The following is a 21,110-nucleotide window of genomic DNA, read 5'->3' as shown; positions in this document are numbered from 1 at the left end:
CACTCCAAAAGATTTTCAGTACTCTCTTTTACTCTTTTACTTGTTTCAGTCATTTTGACTGCGGCCATGCTGGAGCACCGCCTTTAGTCGAGCAAATCGACCCCAGGACTTATTCTTTGTAAGCCCAGTACTTATTCTATCGGTCTCTTTTGCCGAACCGCTAAGTAACGGGGACGTAAACACACCAGCATCGGTTGTCTAGCAATGCTAGGGGGACAAACACAGACACACAAACATATACGCACACATACATGTATATATATACATATATACGACAGGCTTTTTTCAGTTTCCGTCTACCAAATCCACTCACAAGGCATAGGTCGGCCCGGGGCTGTAGCAGAAGACACTTGCCCAAGATGCCATGCAGTGGGACTGAACCCGGAACCATGTGGTTGGTTAGCAAGCTGTTTTGGCGATGATGTTTTCCAAGAGGATGTCTAAAGCCTTTTTCATTGCACAAGATTTTATGTACATACATTACAGAACAGTGTGTCAGGCCATGTTGCAGCATAATTTTGAACCCAGCTCAATGTTTTGGCAACCAGAAAAACATCCAGAATAACCTTAGTTGATGTCTGTGAGGTATAGTCAGAAGATCTTGGACATCCTGATTTTCAAAAATATAACAATAACTGATTCGTGTTCCATTCCAGAACAATCACATATAATACCAATAAACATGGAATCTTCAACCTTTCTTTCTAATCTCATGTAAAGTGTTATGAGCATATGCCTCTAAGACTTCATTTTGTATGGTATCAGGTAGGTAATTAACACGTCATTTAGGCCACTAACTTACTTCTGCACCACATTCTTCAGCAAGTTCTTTTATGAGATTTACAAAGTTTCCTCTGACACATGTTAACTTTCTCTTCAAAGACAGAACTAGAAACTTCTTTGATCTTTTACTAAGGATATTCCTTGATCCTTTAACAATGGGACTGTGAACTGCTGTTATCTTTTACTAAGGATTTCCTTAATTCTTTGATCATGGGAGTGCTAGCCACTAGTATCTTTCACTAAGCATATTCTTTCATTCTTGAATGAACTGGTGACTACTAATATTCTTTATTAAAGATATTCCTTTATTCTTTCTCTCCAAAGACGGAACAGTTGGCTTACATGGAAATCTTTGCTCAATGATATATGATCTGCATGCTCAGCTATTTACTCTTTTATTTGTTTCAGTCATTTGACTGCAGCCATGCTGGAGCACCGCCTTTAGTCGTGTAAATCAACCCCAGGACTTATTCTTTGTAAGCCTAGTACTTATTCTATTGGTCTCTTTTGCCGAACCGCTAAGTTACAGGGATGTGAACACACCAGCATCGGTTATTAAGTGATGTTGGGGGGACAAACAGACACACACACAACACATATACGACGGGCTTCTTTCAGTTTCCATCTACCAAATCCACTCACAAGGCTTTGGTCGGCCCGAGGCTATAATAGAAGACACTTGCCCAAGGTGCCACGCAAGTGGGAGTGAACCCGGAACCATGTGGTTGGTAAGCAAGCTACTTACCACACAGCCACTCCTGCGCCTACAAGAAACAACTATAAGAAATTTTACATATTATTTCTTAATCCCTTATTTACTATATAACTCCTCTGCAATTACGTCTGGATTATAAATAACATGCAATAAAAAGTGATATCACATATTTTACTTGTTCACCTCGCTTTCTGATATTAGGTTGTTTCACATGAAATGTCACATTTTTATTACTTGTTATTTCAGTCATATAAAAACTCAATTATGTATACCTTGCATTTAATATTGACTATTTTTCTTTCCCAACAATATTGGAATACAAAATTCGTATCCACAGACCTTATGAAAATGATAACAACCAAACTATGTACCACTTCATCTGTATCAGTTTGAGAGATAGATTAGGAAATGTTTGGAGTAGTAAAGTATCCAGAATAGATTTGCTAAGCCAACCTGTATCAGACTGAGGCAAATTAGTCTAAGAGCAGGATTATCTTGGAAGTTCTTTTAATGGACTTGGGGTTAATCCTTGATTCATTTGGTATTAAGGGTTCGGTCCTGTCCGCCAAGTCATATTCCATCATAATTTTCTTGATTTCTAAGTTGATGTCCAATAGATTCCTTTTTGTGGTTATTTTATATTTAGTGTTGAGTTCCTTCATTATTAGTCTCCTATAGGTAATATAGTCCAGTCTATATAAGTTTCCAGTTTTATTCACAGGTACAAGTATTCCTGGTTTGTTCTGCAAGGATTTAATAATGTCCCTAAGCTTCTTCAGATACAAATTTTTCTAAGTAGGTGTTCCTTAAATTTTAAATTGGCAATTAGTTCAAATAAGTCTTTTTCAAAATTTTCCAGTAGTGGTCTAGTTGGAGGATTTTTTCTGCTTTTGAATATCTTCTTATAGTAATTTTTATCATAGGCGCAGGAGTGGCTGTGTGGTAAGTAGCTTGTTTACCAACCACATGGTTCCGGGTTCAGTCCCACTGCGTGGCACCTTGGGCAAGTGTCTTCTGCTATAGCCTCGGGCCGACCAAAGCCTTGTGAGTGGATTTGGTAGACGGAAACTGAAAGAAGCCTGTCATATATATGCATATATATACATGTATGTGTGTGTATATGTTTGTGTGTCTGTGTTTGTCCCCTTAGCATTGCTTGACAACCGATGCTGGTGTGTTTACGTCCCCGTCACTTAGCGGTTCGGCAAAAGAGACCGATAGAATAAGTACTGGGCTTACAAAGAATAAGTCCTGGGGTCGATTTGCTTGACTAAAGGTGGTGCTCCAGCATGGCCGCAGTCAAATGACTGAAACAAGTAAAAGAGTAAAGAGTATGTTTTTAGGTTACTATTCTTCTTAGCTGCATGATGGTAAACTATCCACCTCATCCTCTGAACATACTCATTTTTTCTATGGATTAGCAGCCACATATAGGTTTCCTTATGATGTAGGGGGATGTCCTTCTGAGAAAATTCCATATTTACCCTTTCCATCCGGTTGAAGTTAAGTACCAGAAGCATTATATAGGTTTGGTTGACGAGTTAAGAAATAAATGAGATTCAGTTTAATTAGGTACTTTTTTTTTAATATATATATATATATATATATAAAAATATAATGTAAAAGACTTTTTCTATTCCTGAGTGTTATACTAATACATCTGTTTGTTTTGTACACCACCTGTCTTCGTCTTTTGTTTTTTTCGTAAACTCTCCCTATATATATCACACGCTCACGTGGTCTCTCACGTTGATCCTATCTTTTCTTACCACTATGAACTTCTCCACTGGACTCTTTACCTACTCTTCATCTACCATTTACGGATTCGTTTGGATACTTACCCACCGGCTGCACCTCTCCTACACACGGATCACAGTGGACTCTACTCTTGATGAGAAATCCTTGCAATACACCACGACGTCCAAAAAACCCTTGAACTTTACGTAAAACTGTTATTATTGTCATTACATTATTGTCTGCGCCTATGATAAAAATTACTATAAGAAGATATACTTTTATACTTTCTAAACTTTCCTCTATTTTTTGGTCTTTCCTTTTGTCGTCTCTTCCTTCTCTGGATGTCCTTACTGTTTTCTCTAGTTTGCACCCATTATTTTGCCTCCCTCTCCCTCCATTTCGTTTCTTTTCTCTCCTCATCTTCCCCCTTTCTCCCCACTTTTATTTTCTTCTCCTCTTGCCTTTTTCTTATTATTCTTTTATTTAGATATTTATTTTTTTAAATTTTATTTTATTTTATTTTTAGTTTTTTCTTCAAATGCTTGTGCTTCTTTCTCTCACACCTTTTGTATGTTTCCTTTCCACATTTAAATTCCTCCCCGCTTGATTTTTTTTCTCCTTGTTATTCCACCATGCCGGACTATAAATCCTACCTCCTCACTCTTCACCATAGCCTAAAACATTACCTCTGCTTACTTCCTTCCCACTGCTTTCAGCCATCCATTAACCTCTCTTTACTCATTTTTAAAAAAACCTGCTTCTCTAGCCACGTTTCATTTCTCAGTCACTGCTTACATCACCGTCTCATCCCTAAAAGTTTCCGCCTCCATTTCCACCCCACTCTCCACTCAGCTTCATCCATCCTACCCGTACTCCGTACCACATCTTACCGCCTTATGCGTGCCACCATTCGCTCCAATCTCTCTAAAATACATACCACCGACCGTCTTCTCCCTCCTGCTTTTTCAATCTTTTTCTCTTCTCTGCCGCCCTTCCATGCTCACAACACGTTGCGTTATATAATTCATTTAAATCATCTCTTTCATCAATTTCTTGCCGACACCAAACTTTGTAAACTCCACTCACTCTTCCATTCCATCACACCCGATGCCACTACCCCAACTCCTCCACTACCCTTCTCCCTCCCTGATAGGCTCCACCCACCCACATCCAACCCCACTGTCCCTCCAAACCCCCCTCACACATCCCCACTTTCCCTCCAGCCTTCCCCCCTCCTACCTCCACCCTATCCACCCCTCATACTTCTATTCCATCCACCCCTTCTCCACTTCAGTCTGTTGTTACCATTCCCCCAGATCTTTCCTTCTCTGTGGCGGAGCACTCCATCCTCAGTAGGGGTCTGCGTTTCATCCCCCTCACTTCATCCTGTAATGAACTTCAGACTCGTGCTGATATCCACAGCTTTGTGCGTCGGGTCAGGTTGTGTGCGCTTTTCCGTGACACTCCACCCGCATCAAACGAGGAGGACTGCTTCACTGACCTGGGCTGCCGACCATCCCAGTGGACGCCTGCTCCTGGCCAGTTGCAAGCAGTGGATCTTTTGTGGGCGCCTCTCAGCACGCTTTCGAGCGGTTCAACTTCTCCAGCCGTCCCCGTCCTCTCAACATCTCCCCAGCCAAACTCTCGGCTCTTCGTTCCCTCTGACGGCGCACTGACATTGTTATTAAACCGGCCGACAAGGGTGGAGTTGTGGTGGTATGGCGCGCGGACCTCTATAAGGCCGAAGCTCTCTGCCAACTCCATGGCACCTCCTTCTACTGCCCTCTGTCCACTGACCCCACGCCCAGCTACCAACAGACGGTCTCCTCTACCATCCACGACCTCATCTCGTCCTCCCGTCTCCCCCACACCGCATCCAACCTCGTCCGAACACCCCGCACCCCACCATTTACTTCCTCCCCAAAATCCACAAGCCTAACAACCCTGGCCGCCCCATCGTCTCCGCCTGTAACTACCCCACCGAGCTTATCTCCAAATATCTCGACCGTGTCCTTGACCCCCTAGTGGCTTCTCTTCCTTCCCTCCTCGCTCCTCCAAACTTCTCTTTACAATGGACATCCAGAGCCTCTACACTGTGATCCCTCACCATGAGGGGCTGCGTGCACTGAAACACTTCCTGGACCTACGACCCAATCCCCAACCCGACACATCCATACTCGTTCGTCTAGCCGAACTTGTCCTCTCACTCAACTGCTTCTCGTTCGCGGGCGAGTTCTACCAGCAGTTCTCGAGAGTGGCCATGGGAACAAGAATAGGCCCAAACTATGCGAACCTGTTCGTTGGCTATGTTGAGGCCCAAATATTCTCTAGTTTCACTGGTCCCACTCCCGAACTATATGTCTGTTATATTGATGACTGTATCGGTACGACTTCACTCTCCCACAAACATTTAGACTCCTTCCTCTCTTTCGTCAAATCTTTCCATCCTGCCCTCCACTTCTCCTGCACTATCTCTGACACCTCTGTCTCCTTTCTTGACATTTCAGTCAGCATTCATCCCTCCACTCTTACCACCTCCATCCACTACAAACACACAGACTCACACTCATACCTAAACTTCTCCTCTTCCCACCCCAAACACACCAAGCTTTCCATCCCCTATTCCCAATTCCTCCGTCTACACAGACTCTGTAGTGACGACCATGACTTTGAGACTTCATCCTACGTGGATATCCGCTCACCACTATCTACACCGCCCTTGCCAGAGCACGTTCCATGGACCGTGCATCTGCTCTCTCCTCACGAACCCGCCCTGCAGTCTCCAGCCTCCCTTTTCCCTTCACCTGCCACCCCACCACCCTACCTCTCCAACGCACCATTCTCCGAGCTTTCCAGCATCTCCAGTCCGACCCGTCCACTTCACACATCTTCCCTAACCGACTCCTCCCCTCCTTCAAACGAGCCCACAACCTACGAGACCTCTTGGTCCACAGCTTCTTCCCCAACCTGGCTCGTTCCCCTGCTCCCGCCCATGCTGCCACATTTGCCCTTACCTCTCCAACACCACCCTCCTCACCGGCACCCATCATCAGCCCTATCGCATCACCGACTCCTTCACCTGCACCTCCAGCAATATCATCTATTGCATCTCCTGCTCTCTCTGCCATTCCCTGTACATCGGACAAGCGGGACACCGCTTGGCTGACCAGTTCGTGGAACACGTCCGAGACATCCACCTCAGCAATGACACTCTGGTCTCACGCCATTTTCACTCCACCGGTCACTCCTTGCAACACCTGTCTGTGTTCGGATTGTCCTTGCACAGAGGCCATCCAGACTCCCGTTTGCGCCGTGAACAGGGATTAATCTTCTCTCTTCGCTCTTTTACGCCATTTGGGCTCAACTCTCCTCCCCTCTTCATCTAACCTCCTCCCCAACTCCTACATCTTTTCACCCCTACTCTCTTTCCCTCTTCTCCCTTACTCTCTTTCTCTCTGCTCCCTCACTCTCCCTTCATCCTCCTTCTTCCCACCCAATTCTCCTCTCTTGCCCCGACTCCTACTTCTCTTCACCGCTACTCTCTTTCTCCTCTCCTACTCTCTTTCTCTCCCCTCCTTCCCTCATCCCTCTTACTCTCTCCTCTCTTATTCTCTCCTACTCTTTCACCCTCTCTTTCTCTCTTCTCTCCTCCTCTCTCTCCTCACATACCCACCATAAACCCACCCACCCCTACTCCACCTTCCCATCCCCCATCCTATCCCACACCCCTCCCCCACCTCTATTTGGCTGTATTTTTTTTTCTCCAAGTAGTAGCAAACATGAGGCATGAACCATGGCCTTCTTGTTACCATCTTCGTGTTTAGGTAGCATTACTGCTTTGATGCCATACTCATCAGAAACTACTACTTCGATACAGTATTCATTCTTCACTGCAGGATCAAAATGTGCTAAAGACAAATCAGAACCTAATATGTTTTCAATTTCGTGAAACGCCTTCTGACAATTTTGAGACCACTTCCACTTTATATCTTTTTTTGATAGATTACCTAGTGGAGTTCTTACCGTGTGCATATTTGGTATATAAATTTCATAATGGTTTACAAGTTCCCAAAACCTTGTAAGGTAGATATATTTGTCGGTGGGAGGGTCATATTTTTGATCGCATCGGATTTGGTCGACGACCTTTTTTATCAATTTGTCCTAAATATTTAATTTTAGGTAAGAAAAATTCACGTTTCTCCTCACTCAGTGTAGGACCATAATCTCTTATTTTTAGATCTTTACTTTTTGACCAACAGATTTTAAAAAATAATTTTTTGTAACTAAACACTTTCAAACTTCGGACACTGCTAGAATGTGTCATATAAAATATCTTTTACTCTTAGCATTTTTGAGAAAAGCTTATATATAGGAAGTTATTTCACGTTAAAGTTCTCGTATTTCGGTAATTTCAACCAATGATGTGTATTCAGCTGAATAAAATTACTGCTGTTCTTTGTCAACAACAACTATCGGCGGTGTATTTTTCTTTTGTCACTATTATTTATGACATCGTTCGTGCGTTTGTACTGGTTTTATGGTTAGGGTTAGGTTTAAGGTTTAGAGTTAGGGTTAGGTTTAGGGTTTTAGGGTTAGGGTTGTCATAAATAACAGTGACAAACGAAATATACATCATCGGAAGTTCTTGTTGACAAACAACAGCAGTGATTTTATTCAGCTGAATACACGTCATTGATTGGTTGAAATTACCGAAATACTACAACTTTAGCGTGAAATAACTTCCTAAATATAAGCTTTTCTCAAAAATGCTAAGAGTAAAAGATGTTTTATATGACACATTCTAGCAGTGTCTGAAGTTTGAAAGTGCTTAGTTACAAAAAATTATTTTTTAAATCTGTCGGTCAAAAGGTAAAGATCCTAATTTTCAAAAACACACTTTACATGCTCGACATGCTGATCACGGGATTCACTTTTAATTAATATATCATCCAGGTAGAGCATCGCGATGTCACACTTTGCAAGCATTGTATCCATCGCTTGTTGGAATATAGCCAGAGCAACTTTTATGCCAAATGGAAGCCGGTTAGATTTGTACAGACCATTGTGTGCATTAATTATTAGAAATTTGGTACAGTCGTCTTTCATTCGTATTTGTAAGTAAGCATCAAAAAGATTTAATTTCGAGAACAATTTACTACCATTTAGTTTCGAGATTTCCTCTGGACTAGATAATGGGTAGTTATCCTGTCTTAAACCTTCGTTTAGTCCCGTCGAGAAATCTGCACATACATGAATTTTATTGTTCTTCTTTTTAACACACTCACTGTTGGAGATGCCCAATGTGAGCAGCCGATCTTTTCAATCACTCTCATTTTTTTTAGTCTGTCTAATTCCTTCTTCATTTGCTCTAATGCGGCAAACAGTACATTGCGATTGGGTTTGAAAACTGGTAATGAATTTTCTTTTACCTGAAATTTGGCTTTAAATTTATTGCACCAACCCAACTCGTCTGAAAAAAAACCATCAGGGAACAACCTTTCCACTTAAAAAAAAAAATTCTGACTCTGTATTTGAATTGGCGCACGATCCCACTACATTTTTACAAAAATTATTTATGAGTAAATCCAATAATCCGAACAGTTCCATCCAGTCAGTTCCAGATGGTTTGCTTGTTTTTGCGAAATATAACGTTACAAATAATTTTGCCTTTGAAAATTAATTTAGTAGGTTTCCCGATTTTTCCCATGTGTTTTCATTAATTAAATTAATGTCACTACCTGTATCTAACTGTAATTTTACATTTGTATTATTAATTTTTACATCCACAAATTTCCTTTGAGGCTCTTTTGTATTTCTTGTCACCGATAAACTGTTTGCATGATTTTCTTTTCTGCTGAACCGTTTTCTAGGTTTTGTTTTACAGTGTGATCTTTTATAACCTATCTTACCACACTTGAGGCATTTTCGATTTTTATAAGGACAGTTGAATCTGTAGTGTAAAACATCCAAAACATGGGTCAATTTTCTGCTTTTCATTACTTACTTTCGGTCTCACCGATTGTATGTGTGAGCAGTTTCTTACTTAAATTTGTTCCCTATCGTGTATTAGGTTTATTATTTTCTGGCTTAGGTTTATTATCCTCAGATATTTCTTGTAGTGTTAGCTTAATTCTGCTTTAATTTAGTCAGAATTCGGTTACGAATTTGTGGACTTTCTTTGCCGTTAAACCTTGCACGAAAATTAAACATTTAAACATGTCTGGTGTTAAGTCATTAATTTTAAATCTCTCACACACCCTATTAACGATTCCAGCGTATGTAATTAAATCTTCGTCCTCTTTTTTTCTTATAATATTGCCAGCGTATCTCTATATATAAACGGCAAAATGTCTGTGTGTGTGTCCTTTATACAAATCCGCATTTTTTCAGTTAGAGGGCTCGCACTTTCTACGGTCATTCAAAACCGTCCAAGGGTGGTTGTGCACATCTTTACATTTCTCCAGTCACCCCGCAAAGCCATTAAAAAGTCAATGGAAGTGACTTTTTGTGAATTTTCTATCCAAAACCCAATCAAAATGCCCGAAACTTGATACGCCAATTGAATGCCAGCTAGCTGTATGTGATTGGTCAGAGATTTGGACAGTACTCGTATGTATGTGCGCACGCATGCAGCTGTATATGTGATTTACTAAATCATTGAACAGTGAGACAGAAAGTTTGTTAGTAGCTGCACATGATCAAGCATTAAGGACTAATTGGATAAACGCCAAGCTAAACAAAACCAGGTATATTCCTAAGATGTTGTGGGACTAACATTCAGACTGAACTGGTAGTAGAAGCTAGGCGTGATTTAGTAGTAGTAGTAGTAGTAGTAGTAGTAGTAGTAGTAGTAGTAGTAGAAAGTACTAGATAATTGACTTTACAGTCCCAAAGGATGAGAAAATCGATATGAGAGGTATAGAAAAAATAGTTAAGTATCCGGACAAAGTGATTGATTTTCAGAGACTATGGAAAATGTGGGTAAAATGTATCCCAGTAGTTATAGGTGTATTAGGAACGATCCATAAAAATTTGAACAGAGCCTCCGTGCTGTGGGCACAACACACACCATCCGATCGTGGCCGTTCGCCAGCCTCATCTGGCACCTGTGCCGGTGGCACATAAAGACACCATCCGAAGACCCGGCGACGTAGTCAGTCCACCTGTGCATACCTTCCCTCTTATGACACTTGTGAAGACCTGTTGAGGCAAGTGTGTGACACTTGTGAAGACCTGTTGAGGCAGAGGCAAGTGTGTGACACTTGTGGAGACCTGTTGAGGCAAGTGTATGACCCTTGTGAAGACCTGTTGAGGCAAGTGAAAATCAAACCAAATCAAAATAGATGAATATCAATGGAATTTGTATCTTTGTGGTTCCAGTACCGGTGGCACACAAGAAAACCATCCGAACGTGGCCGTCGACTGGCCTCCATGCTGTGGGCACAACAAACACCATCTGATCGTGGCCGTTCGCCAGCCTCACCTGGCACCTGTGTCGGTGGCACATAAAAAACCATCCAAAGACCCGGCGACGTAGTCAGTCCACCTGTGCATACCTTCCCTCTTATGACACTTGTGAAGACCTGTTGAGGCAGAGGCAAGTGTGTGACACTTGTGAAGACCTGTTGAGGCAGAGGCAAGTGTGTGACACTTGTGGAGACCTGTTGAGGCAAGTGTGTGACACGCGTGACACTTGTGAAGACCTGTTGAGGCAAGTGAAATCAATCAAACCAAATCAAAATAGATGAACATCAATGGAATTTGTATCTTTGTGGTTCCAGTACCGGTGGCACACAAGAAAACCATCCGATCGTAGCCGTTCGCCAGCCACATCTGGCACCTGTGTCGGTGGCACATAAAGACACCATCCGAAGACCCGGCGACGTAGACAGTCCACCTATGCATACCTTCCTTCTTGTGACACTTGTGAAGACCTGTTGAGGCAAGTGAAAATCAAATCAAATCAAATCAAATCAAATCAAAACAAATCAAAATAGATGAACATAAATGGAATTTGTATCTTTGTGGTACCAGTGCCGGTGGCACACAAGAAAATCATCCGAACGTGGCCGTAGCCAGTACCGCATAGACTGGCCTCCGTGCTTTGGGGACGTAACAAACACCATCCGATCGTGGCCGTCCGCCAGCCTCATCTGGCACCTGTGTCGGTGGCACATAAAAACACCATCCGAGCGTGGCCGTCTGCCAGCCTCGTCTGGCACCTGTGTCGGTGGCACATAAAAACACCATCCGAGCGTGGCCGTTCGCCAGCCTCGTCTGGCACCTGTGTCGGTGGCACATAAAATCACCCACTACACTCTCGGAGTGGTTGGCGTTAGGAAGGGCATCCAGCTGTAGAAACACTGCCAGATCTGACTGGCCTGGTGCAGCCTTCGGGCTCCCCAGACCCCAGTTGAACCGTCCAACCCATGCTAGCATGGAAAACAGACGCTAAATGATGATGATGATGATGATGATGATGGATAGAGGAAAAAGTTTAGTACAGCTCTGGAAAACAGTGTTATTAGGGATAGCTAGGATACTTAGGAGGGTTCTTGGCATCTAAGGTTTCTTGTAGCCCGATGTTAGGAATTCTTCTTTTGTGTGTATATGAATGATGTTGATGATGATGATGGTGGTGGTGGTGGTGGTGGTGGTGATGATGATGATGACGACGACGACGACGACGACGACGACGATGATGATAAAAATAACAAACACACAAAATATGAAATATGTGATCATCATCATCATCATCATCGTTTAGCGTCCGCTTTCCATGCTAGCATGGGTTGGACGGTTCAACTGGGGTCTGGGAAGCCAGAAGGCTGCACCAGGCCCAGTTTGATCTCGCAATGTTTCTATGGCTGGATGCCTTTCCTAACGCCAACCACTCCGTGAGTGTAGTGGGTGCTTTTTACGTGCCAATATCAACAACAAACAAATGTGGCAGTGCCAAAATTACCTTCTTTAATGAGGGTGGCTGGGTCTTTGTCCTTTAGCTGTGAGATGACTTTCTTCATTTTACTGGCTTCGGCCTCAATACCAACGCTGCCTAAAATCTTCTCCAAATCAGCTTCAGTGGGCTGTTTCACACCCCCAAGGTTGGCAAGGAGATAAGCGGCCACGTAACGCATTCTGCAGTGTACGTATATGGAGAGTTCATCCGTATTACGGGTCTAATTGAATTATGGTCTTCCCAGATCTACACTGGACACGCACGCGCGCATACATATATACTCTTTTTACACTTTTACTGTAGCCATGCTGGAGCACCGCCTTTAGTTGATCGAGCAAATCGACCCCAGGACTTATTCTTTTGTAAGCCTAGTACTTATTCTATCGATCTCTTTGGCCGAACCGCTAAGTTACAGGGACGTAAACACACCAGCATCAGTTGTCAAGCGATGTTGGGGGGACAAACACAGACAAACAAACATATACACACATAATATATAAATATATATATATATATATATATACATATATACGATGGGCTTCTTTCAGTTTCCGTCTACCAAATCCACTCACAAGGCTTTGGTAGGCCCGAGGCTATAGTAGAAGACACTTGCCCAAGGTGCTACACAGTGGGAATGAACCCGGAACCATGTGGTTCGTAAGCAAGCTACTTACCACACAGCCACTCCTACGCCTATATATATATAGTTAAAGTTAATCCAAACAAGAAAGCGCAAAAAAACAAAACAATGCGAAGACGTGGAACAAATATAGTATTATTGGACGCTCAGGAAAGAAGGAGGGTTTAACGTTTCAAGCGGAGCTCTTCGTCGGAAACATAGAAGGAAAGATCCAGAGAAGGGAAGGCAAAGGAAAAAAAATCGCCAACGGTACACACGAGGTCACATTTTGAATGGCTAGAGTGGCGAGCTTTTTTTAAAAAGTAAGTGAGAAACTTTTTTTGCAGGTTGCATGATTACGTCCTTAAACCTGTATAAAATGTTATATATTTTTTAAAAATTGTAGTCAACTGTAAATTGGTAAATACGTCGGAATTGACCTGGACCTGCCTATAAAATAAAGCAGAAGTGAAGTGCTGATCCATTGCCTCAAAATTGCTGGCCTTGTACCTAAATCGAAAATGATTTTAGTTCAGTTCCATGCTTACTTCTAAGTATGTCTCAGACGAAACTTCTAAACACACTTTTAGTTATGGGGAATTGATTTATTCTTATAAGGTTTTGTAATACAATTCAAATTCTTTCACAATTCATTTTGTTTCATTTTTTTCTTTTTGAAACAGCATTCATTAGCAACGTTTACAAAAAGAAGCTATTCATATATATATATATATATATAAAATCAAAATAAGCTACAAAAATATCTTCCGTAATTTGTTAAAATGTTGAGCACTCATTCATGCAATACCTCTATAAATGGCTGATGATTGCTCAACATTTTAAAACTGTTGTAATACTTACAATGTTGAATAAAATGATGTAGCGTGAAACGATCGTACCAAATTACCGAAGATATTCTTGTTGCTTACTTTGATTATAATCACCCCATGGATTCATATGGATAACACCGTGCAAAATTCTGGTGCATCTGACTTAAGTACCATATTCATTTGAATCTAAATTTTGCTGAACGTATATGTATGTATGTATGTATGTATGTATGTATGTATATCAGGTTGAGTAAAATGTAAGCAACGTTTTGAACCATGAAGAATTTGTACCGGATTTTTGCAGAGTTTTTAATTTTTTTTTTAAATATTTTTTTGCAGTTGTCTGATAATACATAGACTTGCCCAAACGCATCAGTAAATTAACATTGATATTTTTTCACCGTTGTTACAATCATCTGAAATTGCTACGATTATCTTAAAGTGCAATTTTCGATCAATTTTACTATTTAACTTCAAAGCGACTGAAACTACTTGCGATATCAATGAAACATTTGGTGAGAAAATGACCAGTGAATGGTCAGCTCGAAAATGGTTTAAACGATTTCGCAGTGGAGACCTGAGCCTTGAAGATCGTGAGCGTAGTAGACGTCCGTCTGTCATCGACGACGGTCAATTAAAGTCCGTCGTTGAGAAAGATCCACGTAAAACCACTCGAGAACTGGCAAAAGAACTTCAAGTTAGCCAGAAAACTACCTGCAACCATTTGAATACGATCGAAAAATCAAAAAAGCTCGGCAAATGGGTGCCACACGATTTGAATGAAAAATCATAAAATGCGCTGATAAGAAATTTGCTCATCGCTTCTCCGTAACCAGACCGATCCATTTCTCAACCGTGTTGTAATTTGCGATGAAAAGTGGATTCTGTATAATAATAAAAAAAAACCTTCTTCGAAGTGGTTGGACTGAAATGAAGCACTGAAAACCTTCCCTAAATCTGAGCTCTTCAAAAAGAAAGTTAGGATCTTTTCGGTTTGAACGGCAGTTTTTAACATAATTTCTAGGTAACTAAAAAATTTTAAACTTCGTATACTGGTAGAATGTGTTTATAAAACATCTTTTTCTCTTGGCTATATTGAGAAAATTCTATAGTTTGATTGATTGATTGATTGATTCTAGTTTCAGCTTATGAGCTGTGGCCATGCTGGGGCACCGCCATTTGGTGTTGCTACTTGGTTTCACTTCACGAAAGCTTTCTGGCAACTGCCATTTGGTGCATGAGAGAGTTCGATGCAGCTGCCCTCATCTGCCCCTCCTGCCGTGAAGTTGGTTCATCTGGGACACCTGACAGGAAGAGATCCAGCTTCATTTTAAAGACATCTGCATCCACCCCATGCAGGTCTCTCAGGTTCTTCGGGAGGATATTGAAGAGCTGTGGGCCTCGGAAGCCCAGGCTATCACAGAATCTTGTCCTACATCTTGATGACAAGTTTGGAGTCCTAGGCACCACGCAGTGGCGCCCAGTTCTGGCATTTGCGTAACTCTCGATGCTAAAGTTCAGGACACGTCCCTCCAGGATCTTCCAGATGTATATTATGGCATATCTTTCCCGCCTACGCTCCAGGGAATATAGTTTTAATCTCTTGAGTCTTTCCCAGTAGCTTACATTCTGCATAGAGGCTATCTTCTTCGTGTAGCTACGTTGGATCGCCTCGAGCTCTGTGATCAACTTGACACTGGATGGTGACCATAACTGAGAGCAGTAGTCAAAGTGGCTTAGGACAAGTGTCCTCCAGAGGACCATCATGGTTTCTTGTTCTCTTGTTCTAAAGGTTCTGAGGATCCATCCGGCCAGTCGTCTACATTTCATTGCCAATTTAGCAACATGTACACGAAAGGTCGCGTCATCACTCATGTAAATACCTAGGTCACGCACTGATTGTGCCTCTGGGATTGCTATTCCTCCGGGTCCAGTGTATTCATTGGGTATTGCATTTAGTTTTGCATGCTGATAGTATAGAGCTTGAAACTTTTCAGCATTGAACTGCATGCTATTCTTTTCGGCCCACTTGTATATTTTGTCTAGCTCACATTGCAGGTGTTTAGTGTCCTCAGGGTTCTGTATTGCCTGTGAAACTTTTGTATCATCTGCATAACTTGTGATCGTGGCTCTCTGCGTGGCTGAGGGCATGTCTGAGAGGGCCATTATGAACAGTAGTGGTCCAGAACAGTGCCCTGCGGAACACCGCTCACTATTTGCGTGTTAATGGAAGTGGCCCCATTGGCCACTACCACCTGACTTCTATCTTTCAGAAAGTCATGAAGCCATTCTCCCAGTTTTCCAACTATGTTGAGATCACGCAGTTTGTGACATATCATTCCATGATCGACTTTATCAAAGGCCTTTGCAAAGTCGAGATATATCACTTCCACATTTGAGTGGTTCAGCAGCCGTTTCAGCACCCAGTCATAGTGTTGTAGGAGCTGAGTTAAACAGCTTCTCCCTGGTCGGAAACCATGTTGGGTGTCGGGCAGCAAGTCATTCTCTTCAAGGAAGGTGATCAGCTTCCTTCTGACTATTCGTTCCATGACCTTGCTGATGTGTGAGGTCAGAGAGATAGGTCTATAGTTCTTGGCTTCCGCTCTGCTACCTCCTTTATGAATGGGGCATATTTTACCTTCCTTCAGTTTTCTTGGAAGTTTGCCAGCTGCAAGGAAGCTCTGAAAGAGGATCTGCAGTGGTCTTGCTAGGACTCTCTTACATGCTTTTAGGAGGATTGCCGGGAATCCATCGGGGCCAGTAGCTGAGTCTGTTTTCATTTCATCTATAGCCTTGATTACATCGTCTTCCTTTATATCGATGTAATCTATCGTCACCGCCTCTGATTTTATATCTGCAGTGGTAAAAAAGTCAGTGGATTGGTGATTTGGAGATGCCCAAGGGGTGGAGTGAAAACACTCTTGAATTGCTCATTCAGTATTTCACTTACCCTCATTGGTTTTCCTGTAAGTGTGCCATCCTTTTCGAGGAGTGGCCCTATTCTACAGTGCACCGTAGCTGTTTCTTTGGCATACCTGTAGAAAGCTCTGGGGTTAGATTTTATGTTGTCTATAGCCCAGGCTTCTTTGTCTGCTCTTTCCTTTTCATGGGAGAGTTGCAGACATTTTTCGATTTCCAACAGTTTTATTTTTAGGCGGGACTTTTCACTGCTTTCAATCTGTTTATTTAGGCGATTTGAAAATTTTGTAAGCCGTCTCATTAAAATTTTCCTCTCTCTGGGGATTTTGTTCTTGTGTACAGTGGCCTTTCTCTCTGGGACACATTTGTAGCATATGGCTTGCATACAGACATATATGTATATATATATATTATATATAATATGTATATATATGAATATATGTATATATATGTATATATATATATATATGTATATATATATATATATTATATATATATATATATATATTAGTTATCGCCATACTAATATGGCATTCTTATAAAAATAAAAAAAAAGCTGACCGCTTATTAGCTCCATGAGGCCATCGCCTTAAGTTAGCTATTTGATACACAAACTGTATCCATATAACCTTTGAACAAGGGAGGTCAGTCGCTCCACACTACTTGGCCGGCAGCTACAGACGCGTTCGGGGTATTGCCCCTTTTCAATGCAGCGTAGCCAAACCAGTAGGTGTCGCTTCCTAAATCTTTATTATGATTATAAAAATCTTACAGAGATAGTACATTACAATACAAAACATAATTACAAAAAGTTTACGTTGTTCGTTTGATATTTACATATGTTGATTATTGATTATGATACTAGACTTTACTTTTCTCCTTTTTTTTTTTTTATTAAATTAAAAATGATTTTGCCAGCTAGGTATATCACAGTCAGGATTCTTACCCGACAGCCTAAGAGCCCAGAGACTATTTTCTCCCTTCATGATGACCAAGCAGGGTTACTCACACCCACCTTTTTATCACATCCTTCCATCGATTCACATACTTTTTCTGTGTCAGGTTCCTCTTCTCTAAATCCATCTTGCTCTTTAGATGGTATCTGAAGTATTTTAACATACCATATCCAGAGACAAAGGTTCCTGACACCAAACCTTCCAATCTAGTTCTCCACACACACTCTTTCAGTACTGCCACCGTACAGTGAAAACAAGCCTCACCTTCCTTTGAGAGTCCAGCTGGCGGTATCATCTTTATTATAGAACCAGCCGATAGCTGTACTCGTCCCAGATGCGACAACACGTGTTCTACGTAACTTATTAAGCCTGACAGCTCCTGACAATGTACAAAAGCGTGCTGGACGGTTTCATCGTCCAACCCACATCTTGGACATGTCGGTGGCACTGACATTCCATGCCTATATAACTTATCGCGAACAGGTAGAGCATTCCTATAGCACTGCCAAGTCAGGGATTTTTGGTAATTGTCCAAATACCCCGGCTTGAAAGTCTTCTTAAACAGGTCGGATAGTTGATCCTCATCGAACCCCAGAGACCCTCTTAGGACGTCGTCATTTTTTGCCTCTACCATCCTTCTATAAAATGTCGAGGTGGTATTCCCGCAGCCGGCTTTGCCTATCTTGTGGATCAGCCAGAGTGCCTGTCGGCACTCTTTCTGCCATAAAGTCAGATTCCGTCTTTTAATGAAACCGGGTTTAAATCTCTCCATAGAGTCCGGTTGCGGGAAGAAATTATCTGCCAGCGGACTCCACACCTTATCACCTTCCAGGTGAAACCAGAGATGTCTCAGTCTCAGCGCATGCCTGCGCATCATTAACCAAGGCATCCCCAGCCCACCCTTTAGTGGTTCCTGGCAACACACGGAGCGCCTTACAAGTGGCTTTCCTCCCTTCCACAAAAAGCGGAAAAGGAGTCGATCCAACTTGCTTAGCCACAAATCGGGGCAAGGCACGACAGTCAGGCGATAGGTGATTACAGATGCTATAACACCTGTACCACCTCCGCCCTCCCTTTCAAGGAAAGATGCCTCCGGACCACTCCCGAACTATGGCTTCTACCTTGGTCACTACCTCGCTCCAATTTTTCTCCGTCTGGGAGTCTGAACCAAACCAAACTCCAAGCAATTTAACAGGACCATCTGTCCAGTGTCCAACAACACTGGACGATATCGGCTTGTTCCTCCAGGTGCCGAGGCGCAAACCAGTGGACTTGTCCTTGTTAACTTTTGCCCCAGCCACCGCTTCGTATCTTCGGAGAGCACCTTCTACACGAGTTAGTTGTGCTTCGTTGGACACGATGAAGGTGACATCATCCGCATACGCAGAAACAGACTTACCGCATCCGATTTCATTAGGATTGCATCTCACCGTCTCCAACTTCCGCAGCAATGGCTCAAGAGCCAAAACGTACAGGAGAGGGGACAAGGGACATCCTTGACGAACTGAACGCTTAATCGAAAACGGTTCCGTTAAGTAACCGTTTATCTGGACTGTGGACTTGATACCGCTGTACATAGCTGATATCCACCGCGAAAGTCAGGACCTAGCCCAGCCGCTTCGGAGAACCGTCGCCAGGTACTGATGATCTACCCTATCAAATGCTTTACTTTGGTCTAAATGGACCAATGCCCCTCCTTTGCCGGCTAATTGCCCAACCCTGTCTATAGTGTAGCGTAGAAGGTGAAGATTATCTTCGATCGACCTGCCTGGGATTGCACATGTCTGTGCCTTTCCGACAAGTTTTTCCATGACGACCTTCAACCTTTCTGCTAACACCTTGGCCAAAATCTTTAACTCTACATTAAGTAGAGTTATGGGCCTATAATTACTAATATTATCCCCCTTGCTCGGGTCTTTCTGGATCAGCGTCACAACTCCCCGGCTCACAGAACTGGGAATCCTCCCATTCTGTTGCCAGTTTGCGTAGACGCTTGCCAGTATGTCCCCGAACAAGTCCGGCATACAACAATAAAACTCATAGGGCAGACCATCCAGTCCCGGCGACTTTTCCCGGGCGCATTCAGCACAAACCCCTCTTACCTCCGCGGGAGTAATCGGTCCTTCACAGCGTTCCGCTCTGCTTGGCGTGAGCCGAGGCCCACCAGCTAGGAAGTTCTGTAAGTCCTCCCCTCGCTCGAGTGGATCGCCCTCCCAAAAACAACCGAGCGAAATGCTGTTGAAAGACCTTCTGTATCTCCTCCTGTCCATAGATTTTGCGTCCCTGTTCGTCAGTTAAAGACTTAATAGAGGACTTTTTGCCCTTCTGACTCTCCACACGACGTGCCCATCCGGCAACATTAATACCTTCTCGTTTCACTGCACGTAGCTTAGCTCTGACTCTACATCCTTCATGCTTGGCATTGAGGTGACGGTACAAGATCGTTCTCTCTGCTAACACTCTAGATGCACAGCCAGATCCCATTGCTCGTCTAAGTTCTTAACTAAATCGCCCTCTATTCTAGTCCTATCTAAACTTAGCTGGTTGCTAAATCTAATGGACTCCAAACGGATGGCTCTTTTGAGGGCGATCCACCATCTATTATTAATGATGGTTCCACATAATGCCCTCTGGACTAATTCCATAATCCGGTTACGGAAAGCTTCACAAGCCAAAATAGACTTGTTCATTTTCCAGTATCCGGGTCCCTGTCTATGGCATTTATCTACATGTACCTCACACGTCACTAATTTGTGATCCGTGTAAGGCACAATACAAAATTGTGGACAGCTAATGCTATTCCTATCTCGTTCTTTAACAAATACCCTATCTATATACGATCTGCGTGAGCCGTCATTGTTACTCCACGTCCACTGTGGAATGCTCGGCTCATCCATTCGAAACCGATCTACTAGATTAAAGCTCGTCAGTAGACCCTTAAGGCAAGGATTCCCCCTTCTATCAGACGAGCCCACACTATCTATCCGCGCATCGATGATAGTGTTGAAATCCCCTACCAATACTACCGTTTTAGACGTCACTAGAAAGTGCTCCAAGTTCCGATAAAAACCAGTCTGCCTACCCTCATTAGGAGCATAAACAGCTACCAACCTGAAGGACTGCTTACTTACGTGAGTTACATCGAGGACAACCAGCCTACCTTCTGGGTCCATAAAGACAGTACTTACCTGTAAGTCCAAGTTCTTCCTGATAAGGACTGCCACGCCTGCACTTCCTCCTCGGCTAGGAGAAATAAATTTCTCGTAACCATTGAGAAGATGCGAGAACGCTTGGGTTCCTCTCATCTTGGACTCGGTGACAATGGCTACATCTATTCTGTGTGTCCTGAGGTCGTCCAGCAAGCAAGCCTGTTTCCATTTCGACCCCATTCCACGCACATTTATACAGCCCAACTTAATCATCGATGAATGAAGAAAGTTTGTTACTTACGGTTGTGAGAGGGAGCATGGCAGCTTTTGTCTGCCTGCCTCCCCCACACTCTCCGTTGTTGCTGGGCATTTAACCGGCGTTGCCACCGGGCTCTGGGATGGAGTGGCTGCCGGGCTAATATTCAATTTTCCAGCTATCACCT

The 21,110-nt window shown here is 42.8% G+C and overlaps 1 long non-coding RNA gene across 1 annotated transcript in view; it reads right to left on the bottom strand.

Moving 5' to 3' along the window:
- Positions 1 to 12,208: 12,208 nt before the first annotated feature.
- Positions 12,209 to 21,110, bottom strand: part of LOC118763820 — a 15,841-nt gene continuing 6,939 nt past the window's right edge. The window contains exons 3-4 of the long non-coding RNA XR_004999568.1: positions 12,487 to 12,491; positions 12,209 to 12,373 (exon numbers count right to left, since the gene is read on the bottom strand). This is a non-coding gene — a long non-coding RNA (uncharacterized LOC118763820). The remainder of the gene's footprint in view (positions 12,374 to 12,486; positions 12,492 to 21,110) is intronic.

This window comes from Octopus sinensis, linkage group LG6 (assembly GCF_006345805.1).
Source record: "Octopus sinensis linkage group LG6, ASM634580v1, whole genome shotgun sequence".
In the NCBI taxonomy this organism is placed as follows: domain Eukaryota; kingdom Metazoa; phylum Mollusca; class Cephalopoda; order Octopoda; family Octopodidae; genus Octopus; species Octopus sinensis.
The sequence above is the reverse complement of the archived record's forward strand: the minus strand, read 5'-3'. Positions and strand labels throughout refer to the sequence as shown.